General features: G+C 44.2%; 1 protein-coding gene and 1 long non-coding RNA gene across 2 annotated transcripts in view; one reads left to right on the top strand and one right to left on the bottom strand.

The window, feature by feature from the left end:
• Positions 1 to 18417, top strand: part of Adgrv1 (adhesion G protein-coupled receptor V1) — a 541812-nt gene that overhangs the window by 511306 nt on the left and 12089 nt on the right. The window lies entirely within an intron of this gene.
• On the bottom strand, positions 11556 to 13400 carry LOC143268691 (uncharacterized). Its single transcript, XR_013044789.1, has 2 exons — positions 12067 to 13400; positions 11556 to 11853 (listed from the first exon to the last, which is right to left on the bottom strand). It is a non-coding gene; the product is annotated as an uncharacterized LOC143268691 (long non-coding RNA).

Here is an 18417-nt window from a genome sequence, read left to right as displayed (position 1 = left end):
AAGCCTTCTCACCTCAATTAGCCTAATTACCCAACCTGGACACTCCCTCATCGGCGTGCCCAGGAACTTGTCTCTTCAGCAATTCCAGATCCAGAAAGTTACCAGTCAAGATGCCCTTCACTGTGGCCTTCTCAGCGGGCTTCTTTGACCACCTCCTTATGCAGCCAACATGCAGGGTTCTCACTGCCCTGACATTCATCATCTAACATGCTACAGAACATTCTTCTGTTTGTTTGTGTTTCCATCTGTTCTTTCCACTTCACCTACATTCCACATTCTGCTAGAATTTCAACTTTTCAGAAGCAGACATTTTTGTCAGTTTGGTTGTTTATACAGAGAAATAAACCAGTTCCTCAAAAGGATGAGTGGATGGATAGATAGGTGATAGGTAGAAGATAGATAGATGATAGACAGACAGACAGATAGATGATAGATACATAGATACAAAGATACATAGACAAAAGATAGATAGATGATAGATGATAGATAGATAGATGATAGATAGATAGATAGATAGATAGATAGATAGATAGATAGATAGATAGATAGATAGGGATAGATTAATAATGAAGGAACTTATAAATCTGATAATAGTATTTTTATAATTCAGGCAAAGGAAGAGTACTTGTAAGTTAAGTCAGAAAAAAAATGAGATTTGTAAAATGTGGATTTGTGTCCCCCCACAAGTTGAAGGAGTGAGCCTGTAGCAGGTGATTCTGTGTTAAGGGCTCCACTGTCCCAAGTAGGGTTAGTGCGCTGTAAAGGCCCAAAGAGTCTTCAGCCTCTCCCCCTTCTACAGCAGACACCACCTTACCAAAGAGGTGGGCTACAGATCTGTGAGCACCCAGCCTGTCCTGTTTAGAATCTACCCATCTTAAGGTATTCTAGGCCTGAAAAGCCTAAGACAAGAATAGTATCAATAATACCACAACTAAGGTCGTCGACTTGAGTAGCTCCTATGTGTGGCCACACTTTAAAGTGGTTCGTGCAGCTCACTTTGTTCAGTCCTCACCACAGGCTCTTGGGACACCTGCCATTGTCTTCCGCTCCTTACAGGGGAGGAGGAGACACAGGAATGTTTGGAACTGGCCCTGTGTGACAGAATCAGTGAGTTACAGAGAAAGGATTTGGAGCAAAAACTTGGAGGGCTTGTTGTTCCGATTCCCAAGGCATGTGGCCCATGAGCTTTGCTGTGTTCACTGTCTCTCCAGGAGCACAGGAGCCAGGAACAGGCTCTCTCTCTCCCTCTCCCTCTCCCTCTCCCTCTCCCTCTCCCTCTCCCTCTCCCTCTCCCTCTCCCTCTCCCTCTCCCTCTCCCTCTCCCTCTCCCTCTCCCTCTCCCTCTCCCTCTCCCTCTCCCTCTCCCTCTCCTATCCTGGCAAAAGTCGTGTCTGCAATCCATTCTGTGAAGCCCTCAGTAAGCATTCACTGCCAGTGAGGACAGAAGCTGGGGGGTTGGAGAAGAGAAAGACGGGGTGACAGTGAGGAGCCAGAAAAGATAAACTTCTGTATAAAATGTCACCACCACGTGTCCTGTTACTGATGACAGTCGTGCCCCGGCCTGTACTTCTCAGAATTCACAAGCAGATAAGAAGATGCGATTCAGTAGACATGTATTGTTTCGTACTGTTAACTCACGCTTGCTTATAATTTATTTGTTTGCCTCCCTGTGCTGGGAGGCTGAGCTCAGTGTCTTGCTCATGCGAGGCATTTCCACTGTATTTTTCCAGAAAGAAGCGTGAGATCTCAGCACACTATGGCCAGAGCAAACTGTGCTTGCTGCTGACCAGCAATGACTTGAACAAGCTGTCCCTTCCCTTCTTCCTCTGGGTGTACGTGTGCTGATGCGTGCTTGGTCAGTCCTCACAAGTTATAAAAGGGAGCCGACTTCTCTCCTGGACGAGAGAGCTCCTGGTTACTGGTTGGGAAATGCCACTGTGAGACGTATTCATTAAGAACTTTAGTTCCATAGTTACAATCTGTTCAAAAATGTGGAAGGGCAGTCAGAGCATAAGAGTGAAATCGTGACCCCCACCCTGCAGCCTGTGGTCTGCAGCCAGTGTGCATGCACAGAGTAGTCAGAACCAGGCTGGAAACGGGTTCTTCTGTCTTTCAGGGGACGGCTCTAGAGACAAGGAAAGGAACGGAAGGTCATTACCTGCAGTCTAAGCTCATCTTCATGGTTTCAGAGCTGCAGAAACATTCTTAGATTCAGTTTACTGGTGAATAAAACACTAATGAAGTTCAATAACAAGTCAATGGGCTGAGTTTGTTGGTGTTTTTTTTTTTCTTTTGAACTTTTCTTTCTTTTTTTGAACTGTACTGACCTTTATGGAAGCAAAAGAGTAATGTTTGACATTTTGTAGAAAATAGAGAGACAATTAGGCAATTTTTAACCAGTTGCTGTGTACTGCAGCTTTAGCTTGCTCAACTCTTTCCAGACACAAATGTCTTTAAAGTCGGCTTCATCTTCCTCTTCAAATCACAAGTAAATAAACAACGTTAATCACAGGAGTCTGCAGCTCAGAGCCTGGGGTCATCTTTTCCTCTCTGGGGAAAAAATATCCACTAAAGAAAGAAAAGAAACATGAGAGGGAGGTGGGAGAAAGGAGAAGGAGAAGGAGAAGGAGAGGAGAGGAGAGGAGAGGAGAGGAGAGGAGAGGAGAGGAGAGGAGAGGAGAGGAGAGGAGAGGAGAGGAGAGGAGAGGAGAGGAGAGGAGAGGAGAGGGGAGGGAGAAGGAGAGAGAGAGAGAGAGAGAGAGAGAGAGAGAGAGAGAGAGAGAGAGAGAGAGAGAAGGAGGAGGAGGAGGAGGAGGAGGAGGAGGAGGAGGAGGAGGAGGAGGAGGAAGGAGGGAGGGACAGACAGACAGATGGACACAACTACCCCCAGAAAGTCAGGATTGCTTTTGTCTTAAGCACCGCACATTTCTGAAGTGGAGCTCAGATCAAGCCAAAAGTGCAGGCCCTGGCTCGGTTCTCAGACTTCTGGCTCAACTCTCACTCCGTAAAGAAGAAACACACCCATGAGCTTCGGGGAGGTGGGGGGAGGTGATGGGTTCTTTTCAATTGTACTGTGTTTTTATCTGATAATTTAGCTTCTTCTTGAACAAAAATAGCCTGTTGTCTCCATCTCAGCCACTGGACGGGCGGCTGTTTGGGGTGGGGATTCCCAGTTGCCTGGTGTAGGCATGGCGCTGAGTGGGGGGATGGGGGCGGGTCTGAGCTGCCTCCCTACTGGGCACAGCTGGAGCCTGCACTCTTGACTTCCACGGCTTTCTCTTACTGAGCATTGAGGAAAGGGCAGCCTGTTGTCCTCCACACCCCGTCGTCCAACTTCCCTTAGCTCCTCTGTGTCCCATAGCTCACGCCCTTCTCCGCATGGCCACATTGCTCCACCAGGCACAGCTGAGCTCTTTCTGGCCTGACTTACATCGGTGTTTCTTCTCCCTATCTCGAAAGCATAAGTAGATTGGTGCCTGCTCAGGGCTTGTGTTTCTGAGGGAGTTGAAGCTCTCAGGTCTGTTCTAGTCCAGAACAAGCCCAAGAGTTCAACCTCTCCCTCCTCCCAGCTCAGACCAGCCACAGACTTGAGGGTAGATCATTTGAGGCCACCCTGGGAGCTGGGGTTGATTCCAGGCTCAAACAAAAAAAAAGTGTCAAGGAATCTTAAAACAAAAAATACAGTGTAGTAAATTTGTAGAAGGCCAAGTCAAGAAAATGTCATTTCCCTGATCCTCTTCTGCTAGGAAAGCCAGAGGTAGCAAGCTGGCAGCTGACGAACTGCCTGCCAATCAACTTTAATTGGCCTGCACAATGTATAAAGGTTGTCCTTAAACATAAGAACATTAACAAACTAAGAATTTTCACATCAAACTTTGATTTCTAACTTCATAAAAATCAGAGTCTGTCTGACACTGGATCTGTCTAGCAGAGGCAGGAGCTGGTATTCTTAGACAAGGTGAGTTGCTGACCTTAAGCTCCAGGCTGAGTCCTCAGCCCTCCCGGCCCAGTGGGACGCCCCAGTGCACAGAACGTGGACTGTGAGGCAGGACGGGGGCTGCCGGAGCAGCAGCAGGTGTGGGCACTGTGTTCTCCTCAGAGCTGGTCAGCAAGCCTTGGCTCATGCTCTTTCCTCACTGACCCTCATCCTATTTGCTGCCCTGAGGCTGGGTAGGTGCGTGGGAGTCAAAACCATTGTGCTTTTCGTCAAAGGGTCAGTAAGGCCCAGCAGGGGGAAGGTGTCACAGCAGTCCACTCTGTGCACTCCAGCTTTGCCATGTCTGGACGCTTGAGTGAGGATACTAACTCAGCCAAGAATCTGCCAATACGAAAGATGCAACACCATGCCAGTGCAGAGGTTCAGACAACCAAGAAAGTGTGTGCATGGTGTTTCAGTTTACCTTTTAAAGTCAGACCCCAAACCAGGCAGCCAAGTTGATATACATGAGGCACAATGCCGAAGTCAAAATCCCCAGAACTCTAAAACACGCTCTTTGCTTTCAGCAGAAACTGCACAGACAGCATTCAGACTCCATCTTTGTGGTAGCTGGCAGCTCTCTATAAAACAGCAGAGACTAGCTTTGGTGACCTCCAGCATGACAACCACTGGAGGGCTATGTGATAAGCCGATCACAGTGGCAAAAGACAAGGGAGACGCTGAAAGTGCTTTGGGACTACAGCTGTCAGCTCCCGTTGTCTGCACAGTGGTGGTGTCCACACTTCCCATCCTCCAGCAGATCTGCAACAAGAGCAGTCAGCTCTCCGCTGACCTTAGATACAGTTGCCTGTGTGTTTCTTCACAGTAACTGCCATTATGAATGGCTACCGGAATGTGCACTGGCACTCTGAAATGGCACAGATATGGATCATTCTCAATCTTAAGCTTAAAAATTAACCATGTCTTCTAGAACAACAAAACATCCTTACTGAACCTTACTATGTGGGTGTTTTGGTTTTGTGTGTATGTAGGTGTGTAGTGTATGTGATGCAGATGAGTGTGTGGGGGGGTGTACAAGGAGCCAGGGGACATCAGATCTTCTACTACATTACTCTTTCTCTTATTCCCTTGAAACAAGATCTCTTGTTAAATCTGGAGCAGGCCAGATGGCCTGGTGTTTGTGCCAGTGAACAGCAGACCCTACGTCAAGGTTGAAGGTGAGGACTGGTACCCAGGTTGTACTCTGACCTTCACATATATGCTTTGGTTTGCATGTGCCTGCACACAAAAGTAGGGGGAGGTACACCCACACATAATTAAAAAAAACTCTCTATAGCAAAGGAAACATTTAAGATAGTGAAGAGACATAGGAGAAGATATTTGCCAAGCGTATATTTGAAAAGGCATTGTTATCTAAAACATATATGAATTCATGCACTGCAATAACAAGATAGCAAGAATAACAGCAATAAGAACAACAATCTGGTTGAAAACAGGCAGGAGACCTAAATAGATGACATTTCTCAAAAGATGCACAAATGACCAACAGGTCTATGAGTGTTCAACATCCCAGTGATTCAAGAAATGGAAATGAAAGCCTCACTCAGCAGGAAAGGTTACTCTCCATACTGCAGATAATACATGCTCATGAGGATTGCTGAAAGGGGAGTGCCGTGCAGGGTGCTGATGTGAGTATAAACTAGTACAGCCATCGTGGAGCACACTTACTGGGGCTCCCCAGAAAACGAAAACTACCATATGGTCCCCAAACTGCACATAAGCAAACAAAATGAAGTAAAAATATAGAACATCTGGATTCCCATGTCAATTTCAACACGATTCATAATAGCTCAGAAATGGAAACAACGCAAGTGTCTATGAGCTGATGAACAGATAAAGGAAATGCGGTAAACGCTGTGTAAGTCAACAGCTTACCAAGGAAGGGGGAGGGACTCGTGCCCCCTCATATGCAATGAATGGTGGAGGGAGAGACGTTTTCTTCAGTGGTGTAGCTACTGGTAAGGTGCTCACACTCCTGTGAACAAGCTCTCACCCAAGTTCAAGCAACTCTAAAGAAACTCATTTGATAAAACACAACAGAGACATGGAAGTGGAAGTGGGCCATTGGGAAGGAGAAGTGGAGTCAGTGGGTATGGGTGCATTGGAGGGTAATGGGGAGTGAATATGATCTAAATATATTATGTACACTTATGAAAATATGACAATGAAATCCATTATAATATATAATTAATGCATGCTAATAAAACAGCTTTAAAAGTAAAGCATGGCATGTGGCAAATATATATAATGAAACCTTGTCATTTGCAGCAACATTGAAGGGGCTGGAGGTCATTACATTAAATAAGGCAGACACAGAAAATAGGTAACATGATCTCACTAATACAGAATCTATAAAGTTGATCATACAGAAAGTACAGAGGTGTCACCAGGACTGGGGTGCTTAGGGAGAGGGAGTTAAGGAGGCTTGCTGTGTAACATGCAGAATGCTACTCTCTTCCCTATATGAGGCAATGCTCATTTTCAAAATCAGAAATTATATTACTTTAGACCTAACTTTTGGCTCCTCCCTTAAGAATGTCTAAGAACTCAAGATAACTTATATTTTTCTATCACCGTATAGATGCTGTTTTTTGTTCGTGGAATTCAGTTCTCTGCTTACGACACTCTACCCCAGAACAACACCAACAAATTCACAATCCCTAATATCTGACTCGGTCCAGATCTCTGTGCGTAGCTCTGCATCCTTGCTGGATGTTACACTGAAGACAGATCAAACCCAACAGGGACAAAATAGGACTTATCTGTATCCTTTAATCTCCTTATCTTGTGAGTTTCATTCTCCCTATCCATGAATTTGTCCTTAAATGTCCTACCTCCAACACTGTGTTATCCCTCATCCAGGTCAACCCCACCTCCTTGCTCCTCAAGCCCACCTCCCCTAACCTCTCTGCTGCATTTGAGCTCATCCGGCCTCATCTACTCCCCTTTATCTTTCCTACATTTAAACTTCTGCCCAGTTCCAATCATACTGAACTGTCTTTGCACTCAAGAATAACAGGGAAGTAAACATGTCTGTGAATGAAAAAAGGAGGATATGACCACTCGAGGTTTGGTTGAGGAGAAGGTTTTATTGTAAATATGAGGGAAAGCACAGCAGAGACATCTGGAAGAGTCCAGACTGAACTGGGCCATGGTGGTGGGGGGAGTGAGAGAGGAAGAGAGGGGTGGGCAAGCAGACCAAAAGAGGAGCCTCAGACCAAGAGGCCATGGGTGGACCAGAAGAGTGCATAGCCAAGATGTCTGAGTTATGTAGGGATCAGAGGATAGAGTCTGGTTCTCTTGAAAGCCATTTCCTGTTGTCCTTTTTTCCTGCCCCTGTGTTCTGGAAGGGCTATGTCAGACTTTTTCACAGTGGTCTTCTGTGTTGGGCACCGACTCTGAGTTCTGGCAGTATAATTTTTTATTTCATCACAGCTTTATGTTACAATTGAGTTATTTTTGTCTTTCTCTCACTGAATTAGTATCTGCTTGAAACCAGGTACACATGCTTTCTCTCAGGTTCCAAAGTACTCCACAAATGAACTAAAAATGAATGCTAAAAATCACAAAAGGCCTACTGGACCCTTACAAAGAGTTAGCCTACTCTAAGTTCAAATGCCTCTTCTCTACCCTCCTACCACCTCCAGCTGAGTCCCCTCCACCCTGTAAATAAACTCCCTCGGAAGATATGCAAGGCCATCCTGTTCACTTCACAGCCTGAGAACTGCCATCTCATGTCCCATACTTAGCCCTTGGATCACTTTCATGCATGGTGTACTCTCAAGCAAGCTGGACAGCCAGGATTCACTGGGAAACAAGTGTTTTCTTTTAAGTTGCTGGAGGATTATTATTATTATACAGGTGACACCCTTTAATGTTAGAAGAAACAAAACAAGGCATTTTTAATTAAAACCAGGATATAGATGAAGGAAAACTATAGTCAGCCTAAAAGAGCTAAGGAGTGGGCTTAAAAACACAATCTGTGCCACTTAACAATGCATGATGTGAGGCTAGGTCATCAGATTTAATTCTTAGTACATGTACAAACTAAGACATCTTAGATGTCCCTAGCTAATTAATTTTTCCTATATGGTAAATTGGTCTGCTGCTAACCAACATGCTGCCCTATGAGGTTTTGCAGTGGAGGAGTGTTCCCCTTGCTTCACACCCTCTCCATCATAAAATGTCACTTGTGTTTTTTATCTTAGCCATTCTGAGAGGTGTAAGATAGACTATCAGAGTGTTTTTATTTGCATTTCTTTGATAGCTAAGGATATTGAACATCTCCTTAAGTGTTTCTCAGCCATTTGAGATACTTACGTTGAGAATTCTCTGTTTAGATCTGTAGCCCATTATATATATATATATATATGAAATCACCCCTCTGTCAGATGTGGGGTTGATGAAGATCTTTTCCCATTCTGTAGGCTGCTGTTTTGTCCTATTGATGGTGTCCTTTGCCTTATAGAAACTTCAATTTCATGAGGTTCAATTTATTAATTGTTGATCTTAGTGCCTGTGCTATTGGTGTTCAGTTCAGGAAGTTGTCTCCTGTGTTAATGCACTCAAGATTATTTCCCACTTTTTTTTTCTATCAGGTTCAGTGTATCTGGATTTATTTAAGGTCTTTGATCCACTTGAATCTAAGTTTTGTGCAGGGGGATAGATATGGATCGATTTGCATTCTTCTACATGCCAACATCCAGTTATGCCAGCACCATTTGTTGAAGATGCTTTCTTTTTTACATTGTATAATTTTGGCTTCTTTTTAAAAAATCAGGTGTCTATAGGTATATGGATTTCTGTCTGCATCTTGGATTCAATTCCATTGATCCATCTGTCTGTTTTTATACCAGCTCCATGCATTTTTTTATGACTATAGCTCTGTATTAGAGCTTGAAATCAGAGATGGTGGTACCTCCGGAAGTTCTTTTATTGTACAGAATTGTTTTAGCTATCCTGGACTTTTTGTTTTTCCATATGAAGTTGAATTTTATACTTTCAAGGTCTATAAAGAATTGTGTTGGGATTTTAATCTGGATTGCATTGAATCTGTAGGTTGCTTTTGGTGAGGTGGCCAATTTTACTATGCCAATTGTACCAATCCATAAGCATGGCAGATCTTTCCATCTTCTGATATCTGCTTCAATTTCTTTCTTCAAAGACTTCACATTCTTTCATACAGGTCTTTCACTTGCTGGGTTAGAGTTACCCCAAGATATTTTATAGTATTTGAAGCTTCTGTAAAGAGCGTAGATCCTCTGATTTCTTTCTCAGCCTATTTATTGTTTGTATATAGGAGGGCTGCTGATTTTTTTAAATTAATCTTGTATCCAGCCACTTGACTAAAGGTGTTTATAAGCTGTAGGAGTTTCCTGGTAGAGTTTTTGGGGTCACTTAATCATTAGGTCATACTTCAAAAACCTGTATTCTACAAAATTGGAAAATGTAAAAGAAATGGACAAATTTCTTAATAGATACCGCTTACCAAAGTTAAATCAAGATCAGATAAACAATTTAAATGGACCAGTAACCCCTAAGAAAAGAGAATCAGTCATCAAATGTCTCTCAACCAAAAAAAGCCCAGGGCAAGAAATTTTTAATGTAGAATTCTACCAGACATTCAAAGAAGAATAATACTAATACACTTCAAATCATTCCACACAATAGAAACAGAAGGAACATTTCAAATTCTTCCTATGGGTCCACAGTCACCCTGATACCCAAACCATACAAAGACTCAACAAAAAAGGAATTACAGACCCATTTCACTCATGAATATTGATGCAAAAAATACTCAATAAAATACTGGCAAACTGAATCCAAGAACACATCAAAAAGATCATCCACCATGACCAAGTAGGCTTCATTCCAGAGATGCAGGGATGGTTCAACGCAGAAATCTGTCAGTGTAACCCACCATATAAAGAAAGTGAAAGAAAAAAAACCACACATGATCATCTTGCTAGATGTTGAAAAAGCCTTTGACAAAAAATCTAACACCTCTTCACGATAAAAGTCTTGGAGAGATCAGGGATACAAGGGACATACCTAAACATAATAAAAGCAATATACAGCAAGCCAATTGACAACATCAAATTAAATGGAGAGAAACAAAGCAATTCCACTAAAATCAGGAACAAGACAAGGTTGCCCATTCTCTCCACACAGATGCACTACAGTGCTTCAAGTTCTAACTAGAGCAATAAGACAACTAAAAGAAATCAAGGGGATACAAATTGGAAAGGAAGAAGTTAAAGTATCATTATCCCCAGATGATATGAAAGTGACCCCAAAAACTCTACCAGCAAACTCCTACAATTTCCCTCATTTTTTAAAGCTTGTGTCAAGTTAGCATGAAGCTGGCCAGCACATCCACTGCTTACCAAAGTCTGCAGGATGGGCAGACAGCTATCTCGTGTTGACTTGTGACTGAATCAAGACTGAGAATAGGGAATTTAAGTTGCAGGTCATTCCTATGTAAAAAGAATCTGGCTTTAATGTGGATTTTCTTCAAAGTGGGAGTAATTGACAGCTGTTCTGCATAAACTAAGATAGTATGGATAACGCTGAGCCTTTGTGAGCAATTGCTGGTCTTCCATGCAGATCACTGCCATGAGAGTTGTGTGAAAGGGGATTGCTCAGTGTGTGTGTGTGTGTGTGTGTGTGTGTGTGTGTGTGTGTGTGTGTGTGTGTGTGTCTGTGTGTCTGTGTCTGTCGGGGGTCGGGGAGTGGGGGTAAAGAAAGATGCTGACTCATCACACTAGCCCAGGAATCAGAAGCAAACCAGAATGGCCACAGGCAAAGTAGAATCCAAGGTCACCCTAGTAATTGCTCAGCTAAAATCCAACCTTCTGCCTGACTTTTTTTTTAATGCTTGTACAGAAAAAAGATGTCCTCACACAATTAAGAGATTTTTGGATTAAATTAAATTTAATTAATTAAATTAAACAGAATGTAGTTTAAGGAATTTTATATTTAAGATTGAGTGTGTACTTCTGAGTGTTAAGATTTACTGTTAAAAAATCTTTTGGTCTCTGTATTTTTTTCCTCTTTCCTTTTTGTCAATAAACATGAACTTAGTTTGCCTCAAATTCTTTATATTTTTAATGAAAATACTTATAGATTATTCAAGTTTTGCTAGTAATGACTCCATAAGGCATCTACAGAATCCCTGTTTCACTGATAAGAAAATTGGAAAAAAAATTACATCATTTGTCTCTACTAAACAATTTCTTCATCATTGGATGTCAGCTGATTAAGATTTTTTAACAAGTAATATCCCCATAATATAATATCCTGGTTATTAATTGGGAGTTCTTGTTTATGTGTCTTGTGTATGGTATCTCAAATCAGCAAGTATGGATCTCCAGGGTTCTAGCTTAAGGAATATTTCTCTGCTGGTGAAACTCTTCAGCTGTCTCCTCGGGCCGCCCTGTGCTGGTGGCTTCCTGGAGTGTGTCATTGTGTTCCAGCTGATTCATACCAGGATGTTGAAAAACCAAAGCCTTGGGTTGTCTTTGGTATTTAATTAACCACACTGTCATGAAATCCATCATTTCTTTAAAGCTCATTTATATGATTCTTTTCCTTTACAAAGCAATAGAAAGGATTTAGAAGCCCAGGGCATGTGTCTTTAGCAGACTTTCTGACTGCAGCAGGTTTTGCAAAAGAAATCAGTCATGAGTACCATACTGAGCATTCCCATAGGTACATTTCCAGCAGAGAAGGGGTAAAGTTTCTGGGAAGACATGCCTAGAGTGCTCTTGTAATGCAGAGGACTGGGGATGCACACCATGTTCTCAGTGTTTCCCTTCAGATGGAGAGCCTGATTCCATCGGCTGTACAGCCTTTCACTGTGAATAAGAAAATGACAGAAGTTGGAGTGTCGACAGGAGTGAAACTACCCACAAGTGCCCCTCAGGTACCGCACTGAATACAGTGCCCCTCAGGTACCGCACTGAATACAGTGCCCCTCAGGTACCACACTGAAGGATCTATGATCATGAGTCAGGCTGTGCTCCTAACCTAAAGATACCTTCTTATCAGCACCATAGCATATTATGTACTTTAGCCTCCCATCCTCAGCCTCTCTGTGGTCACTGTGTTCTGCCCAGCGGTATCAGTTGCACCTGAGAAGATGTCTTTGTTCACTTTTTCCTTGATGTCTGTTTTTGACAACACAGGGTGCGTCATGCCTGTGGAACAGGATCTTCTTTGCTTCCGTATAGCCGTGGCTGTCTTGTTCTGACTTGCTTGGCCAGCTAGGTGTCCCTTGTTTATGTCACTGGTTAGTCTTCCTGAGATGTTCTCCACCTCTTCAACCCTGAGTTCTCAGCTCCTTTCTCTGTGGAGCGCTTTCCAAAAGCAAAACAGCACCATCCAACTCTTCCTGAACTTCATGTAGTACTCATGTGGCTCGGGCGCCCTACCACACAGCTGTCTTCCACACGGAGTCCTCTGACCTTGCTTACGCTCCTCTCTTCCAGCCTGGCACGTAAAATATGTTCGATATCTTTGCTTCAAACATGTAGGAAATTTAGTCTGCTTCCGCTGTCGGCTGATCTCCCCTCTCGCATCTCCACTGGCATCAGGTCATTCAGTTTTCCCGACTGGTCTTCATAGTGATGCTCTTCTCAGGTCACCCACCACTGTCCATTCACTTCACTGAATGACTAAGTGGGACTCTGCACACTAACCTTTGAGGCCTCATTTTCAAAGGGGCAACTTGAAGGATGATGATGGAAACTCCGTTCAAAAGATTCAGGCTGAGCTCCTGACAGTCACATAACACCTTTGAGGCTGAAACAGGAGGGCTTCACGTTTGAAGCCAGCCTCGGCTACATAGCAATATCCCGGCCAGCCTAGACTTCTTAGTAAGACTCTGTCTGCCTTGGTTACTGTTGCATTGCTCTGCAGAGACACCTGACCAAGGCAGCTAACCAAAGAAAGCTTTTAATTGGGGGCTTGCTTACAGTTTCAGAGGGTTAGCCATAATCACCATGGTGGGAGTGTGGTGGCTGGCAGGCATGGTGCTCGAGCAGTAGCTGAGAGCTCACATTCTGATCTATAGGCAGAGGCACAGAGACAGAGAGAGCCTGGGCTTTGCATGGGCTTTTGAACCCTGAGGGCCCACCCCCAGTGACACACCTTCAACAGTTAACAGTTCACCAACTAGGGAACTAGACTTGGGGACCATTCTCGTTCAAACCACCACACTGCCTCAGGAAAAGGAGTGAAACTACCCACAAGTGCCCCTCAGGTACCACACTGAACACAGTGCCCCTCAGGTACCACACTGAACACAGTGCCCCTCAGGTACCACACTGAACACAGTGCCCCTCAGGTACCACACTGAACGCAAGTGCCCCTCAGGTATCACACTGAAGGATCTATGATCATGAGTCAGGCTGCGCTATTTCTTTTTTTTTTTTTTTTTTTTTTTTTTTTTTTTTTTTTTTTTTTTTTTTTTTTTTTTTTTTTTTTTTTCCGTTTTTCGAGACAGGGTTTCTCTGTGTAGCTTTGCGCCTTTCCTGGGACTCACTTGGTAGCCCAGGCTGGCCTCGAACTCACAGAGATCCGCCTGGCTCTGCCTCCCGAGTGCTGGGATTAAAGGCGTGCGCCACCACCGCCCGGCCAAGGCTGCGCTATTTCTAAGCGGGCTAGAAAATGACTTAATAATTAAGAGCCGTGATTACGAGCACTAGCTGTTCTTCCAGAAGACCTGGGTTCAGTTCCTTCATGGTGGCTCACACCCATCTGTAACTCCAGTCCCAGGGGACTGAATGTTCTCCTCTGGCTGCTAATGGTATACAGTCATATTTGCAGGCAAAATGTACCTCATAAACACAAGATAAATAAAAAATTTTAAATTGTTTAAAAATTATTTATATGGCTCTCCCGGACAAGGAAGAAGAGAGCCGGGGGTGGGGGAGCAGGCAGGAGAGCAAAGAAGGAAAGGGACAAGAAGAAGCAAAGCACAGGCAGACGTGGAAGTGTCACAGTGAAATTGAGGATTTGTGTCGTTAATAACTTAATTAAAAAATGCTAACATTTGAACGGTCACAGTACAATTGGGGATTTTGCATTAAAAATTTTTTTTCATTTATTAAAAATGGATCTTTTCTCATACAATCTATCTTGACTATAGTTTCCCCTTCCTCTCCTCCTCCCAGTTCCTGCCCACATCTCCTCCTGTCCGGGGCCACTCCCTTTGCCTCTCATTAGTAAGGAGCAGGCTTCTAAGAGATGACTGTTGGAGAATTTTATCCCGCAGCACTATATTTACATCATTTCTCCCCCTCCTTCTCCCTACTCCACCTCCTCCATGACCTCCCGCATCTCAAATCCATCATCCGTCTTAATTATTTTTCCCTATCTAGAGATACGGGCGTTTAGCAATACGACCTGCTGAGTCCCTTTGGGGTGCTCACGTGTGTATGTGTTTAGAGATGACCAGTGCGAATGGAGAACCCATGAAGGCACTCATCCCTGGAGAAAACGAAATAGTCCAATAGTCCCCTCATTTACAGCTCATTCCCGTTCTTTCCTCCCTTTTAGAGTTAAAGCTTTTCATTTTGTTCTCAGATTCCAACCTTTTCCGTGTCTGTGAGTTCCATCCCAGCATGGCTCGGCCACCTCCACTGGTCTCTGCCCCCCATCCTACCACCCAGCTTGATTGGTGTTTTAGAAACCGTTCCAACTTAGGACTCCTGGGGCCTGGGGCCTCCACAGTTTGTGTTCTTGTGACGCTAAGAAAACTTAATTTGTATTCTGTCTGATGTCTGGCTCCTGGTAAGTAGCTTCCTGATTGGTGTGTGCTCCAAGCTCCAAGACAATGGAAGTGGAAGAGACTCAGCTGCAGAGCACACGAGCACCTGAGAGGAAAAACTAGCAGTTTCTCTCCTGGAGAAGAGGTTACTGAGTCATGGCCTAATGATTATGGTTTGACTCATGAATATTTATCACAGTGAGGAAGCTGACCAAATGGTTCTCCGTCCATGACACGCAGAGGAATGTACCCCGAAATTACAGACAGAAGTTTTGCTGGGATAAAAGGAAGAGCATTATTATCTGCCTCCTTTTAAACTCTTGTCCCTAGGAATGGGTTCGTTTAGGACAAACATTTGTCTAGACCTGAAAAGTGAAGGCCTGCAGTTGACCAGAGCCATAGACATGCCTGAAGCTGGCTGACTTCTTTTTCACTGCACTAGTTCTGAACTGGAAATCCCTTAAACTAGAAGACATTATAGTGGAAGTTGATGGAAACCCAGTGCGTAGTGAGTAGTGCTGTGAGAAGTGTTTATTTAGTAGTCGCCCCCAGATGTCTAAGTTTCAGTCAACTGACCAATCAGCAGTCCTCAGAACGGACTCATGAGTTTCCTTTCTTTGTTTGTTTGATGTACAGATTAAACTACAGATTTTATTATGAACACTAACAAAATCAATTTTCAATGTAAAAAGTAAGAGCTTCAAAAGGAAGAAATTAAAGATGAGATTCCTACTTACCTCGTGTAAATACAGGAATCCTGTATTTGCGTCTCAGCTTTACCATTGGCCCAAGGTCTACCTTCTTTGCTGCGGGTGACTGGTGATTCAGAATGTACCTGCTCAGAGCCCTAGAGTGGTCCTAGGTCGGAAAGAAGGGATTTCTGCGTTTGCCAAGGGGAGACGCACAGCAGAAGGCCTTTAAGTAAAGTCACCCCAGGAATGGACAACAGCAAACTGCAAACCTGGTCCCAGCAGAAGGCTGGAGGCAGGCAGCCTAGCACAAAGTGTGCTCCCAAGAGACGCCCACCAGAGGAGCCCAAGACCCCACCCCGCCCTGACCATGTGCTCCTTTTCCCGGGAAGATGCCCTCTGCACAGGGCATGAAGAATGGAAAGACTGAACTGCAGAGGAATTTCACCAAGCCATTCCTGAATGGTCCAGCCTTAGTTACAAAAGTATGGGAGGACTGAACCTAACACATACCTCAGGCCCACCCCATTCTCTCTCACTGATGACAGTTCAAAACTGTGGGCTCTGATTTATCAACTGTTTTTAAACTTCCTCCTTCATGTCAGAGACCACAGTGTAAAGCATAGGTTCTCAACCTGTGGGTCATGACCCCTTCAGAGGTTGAATGACCTTTTCACAGGGGTCGCAGATCAGATATCCTGCATATCAGATATTTACATTATGATTCATAACAGTAGCAAAATTACAGTTATGAAGTAAAAATGAAATAATTTTGTGGCTGGGGGGTCACCACAACATGAGGAACTGTATTAAAAGGTCACGGCATTAGGAAGGTTGAGAACCAGTTATACACAAACAAAACACAGCAGAGAAATGAGCATCGCCTCTTACTTTCTAAGAACTTGCAGTTGAAGAGATTTCTTTAATATCCTAAAGGTATGTGTTTAAGAGAGCCTGATTCTGCTGGCAGTGGTGGCACACGCCTTTAACCCCAGCACTCGGGAGGCAGAGCCAGGTGGATCTCTGTGAGTTCGAGGCTAGTCTGGTCTACAGAGTGAGATCCAGGACAGGTGCCAAAGCAGAGGAACCCTGTCTTGAAAAAAAGTGAGTGAGAGAGAGAGAGAGAGAGAGAGAGAGAGAGAGAGAGAGAGAGAGAGAGAGAGAGAAGAGAGACTAATTCTGACGGTGCTATCTTGTCCAGCCCCATGGACTTCACATAGAAACCTGAGGTGTCCCTCAGCCAGAAGCTTTTAAGCCTTGAAGAAGTCGGAGAAAGGCCTCAGAAGAGAGGCCACCTCCCACCTGCCTGCTCTAGCCAGTTCTTTCCAGCCATGTCTTGTTACCTTGTGAACCGGAAGCGAGGGACTAACAGAAATGGTGGGGCCGACAGCGGAAATCCCTCCCATTGGCTTGTCTTCCTCTTTAATGTGAGGATGCGGGGACCCCTCTCCATGGTCAATCGCACCCCCTGCTCTTGCAGGATGCTGGGGACCCCTCAGTGGTCAAGAGCACCCCCTGCTCTTGCAGAACGCTGGGGATCCCTCTCCGTGGTCAAGCGCACCCCCTGCTCTTGCAGGATGCTGGGGACCCCTCAGTGGTCAAGCACACCCCCTGCTCTTGCAGGATGCTGGGGACCCCTCAGTGGTCAAGCACACCCCCTGCTCTTGCAGGATGCGGGGCCCCCTCTCCATGGTCAAGCGCACCCCCTGCTCTTGCAGAATGCGGGGACCCCTCCCTACCACCCACATGGCAACTCACAAACCCCTGTGACCCCAGTTCCAAGGGATCAATACCCTCTTTTTACCTCCTTGGGTTCCTACATGCATGGAATGCAAATAAATTCATGTAGCCACATATGAATAATAAGTAGATCTTTAAAAATAGAGTTATAAGAATGTATAATCCTTTAGACAATATGATTTCATTTGTGGCATACTGAATATTGACTAGTAAGTTTAAATTCCTAGCTCAAAAGAAATACAGAATGGAGCTTAATGTTATAGTCAATCCAGCTATAAACAAATTAGAGATTTTTAAAGTATTTGCGTGACTATAGGACCATCAAAATAAAGCAACAATTCACAGACAGAATTAGCTTCCCTGTAAACTGACCGCCTGTAAATGACAGGAAGTACAGACGCCTGGGAACTGGTGCACATGAACTTGATACTGGTGGGGTAGGCTATTGCTTTGTTTGTGAGCAGCTGGAGAGTAAGAACCACGCAGGCCTCATCCTTGCACCTCAGTGCCTGCTGATACACCCAGTGGGTATGAAACATTCTGCAAACTGAGACTCTGGGTGCACTATTGAAAGTGCTTCACACAGCACTGAGGCGGGGTACCTGAGCTCAAATGCAGTGTTTGGAATGGGAACTTGTTTTTACTGTGAGGTCAGAAACTCCCACAGCTGAGTACTTTGGATAATGGAGGCCCCTTTTCTGTATTTGCACAGCTTGGCCCAGACCAAGCAAGAGTCATTTAAACATAATCTGCATTTAAACATCCTTTCCTTTTGACTTCAACCATGTTTGTGTTTCCTAGGGCACGTCTAAAAGTCTCAAAATATTTACTGTATACTTCCATGCTTTTAAGGGGGAAAAAAATGCAGTTATGTTCAGCAGGCGGAGCGTTTCCTGGCACACGAAAGGCTGGATGTGAAATCAAGCAGGAGAAAGAGAGCGCAGCTTAGCAGATGGGTCCTTAGAGATGGTTCTAACGCGGGGTTGTGTTTGCTTACCCAGCTCTTAACCTGTCGCTTCTCAGCACTTACAGTGACCCTGAGATAAATCAGTAACATTTGTACCATTTTTAAGGCTGACACTAATTTTTTTCCTGTTTTGTCTATTGCTGTGGCCAATGTAATTAGATCATAGTCATGTGAAAAGTTAGTTGTGTGAGAAAAATGTTGGATGAGCATGACTGTTTTCAGGAAGATTTTGTTTCTATTAATGTGGGCTTGA

This window comes from Peromyscus maniculatus, chromosome 15, assembly GCF_049852395.1.
Source record: "Peromyscus maniculatus bairdii isolate BWxNUB_F1_BW_parent chromosome 15, HU_Pman_BW_mat_3.1, whole genome shotgun sequence".
Classification (NCBI taxonomy): Eukaryota; Metazoa; Chordata; class Mammalia; order Rodentia; family Cricetidae; genus Peromyscus; species Peromyscus maniculatus.
The sequence above is the reverse complement of the archived record's forward strand: the minus strand, read 5'-3'. Positions and strand labels throughout refer to the sequence as shown.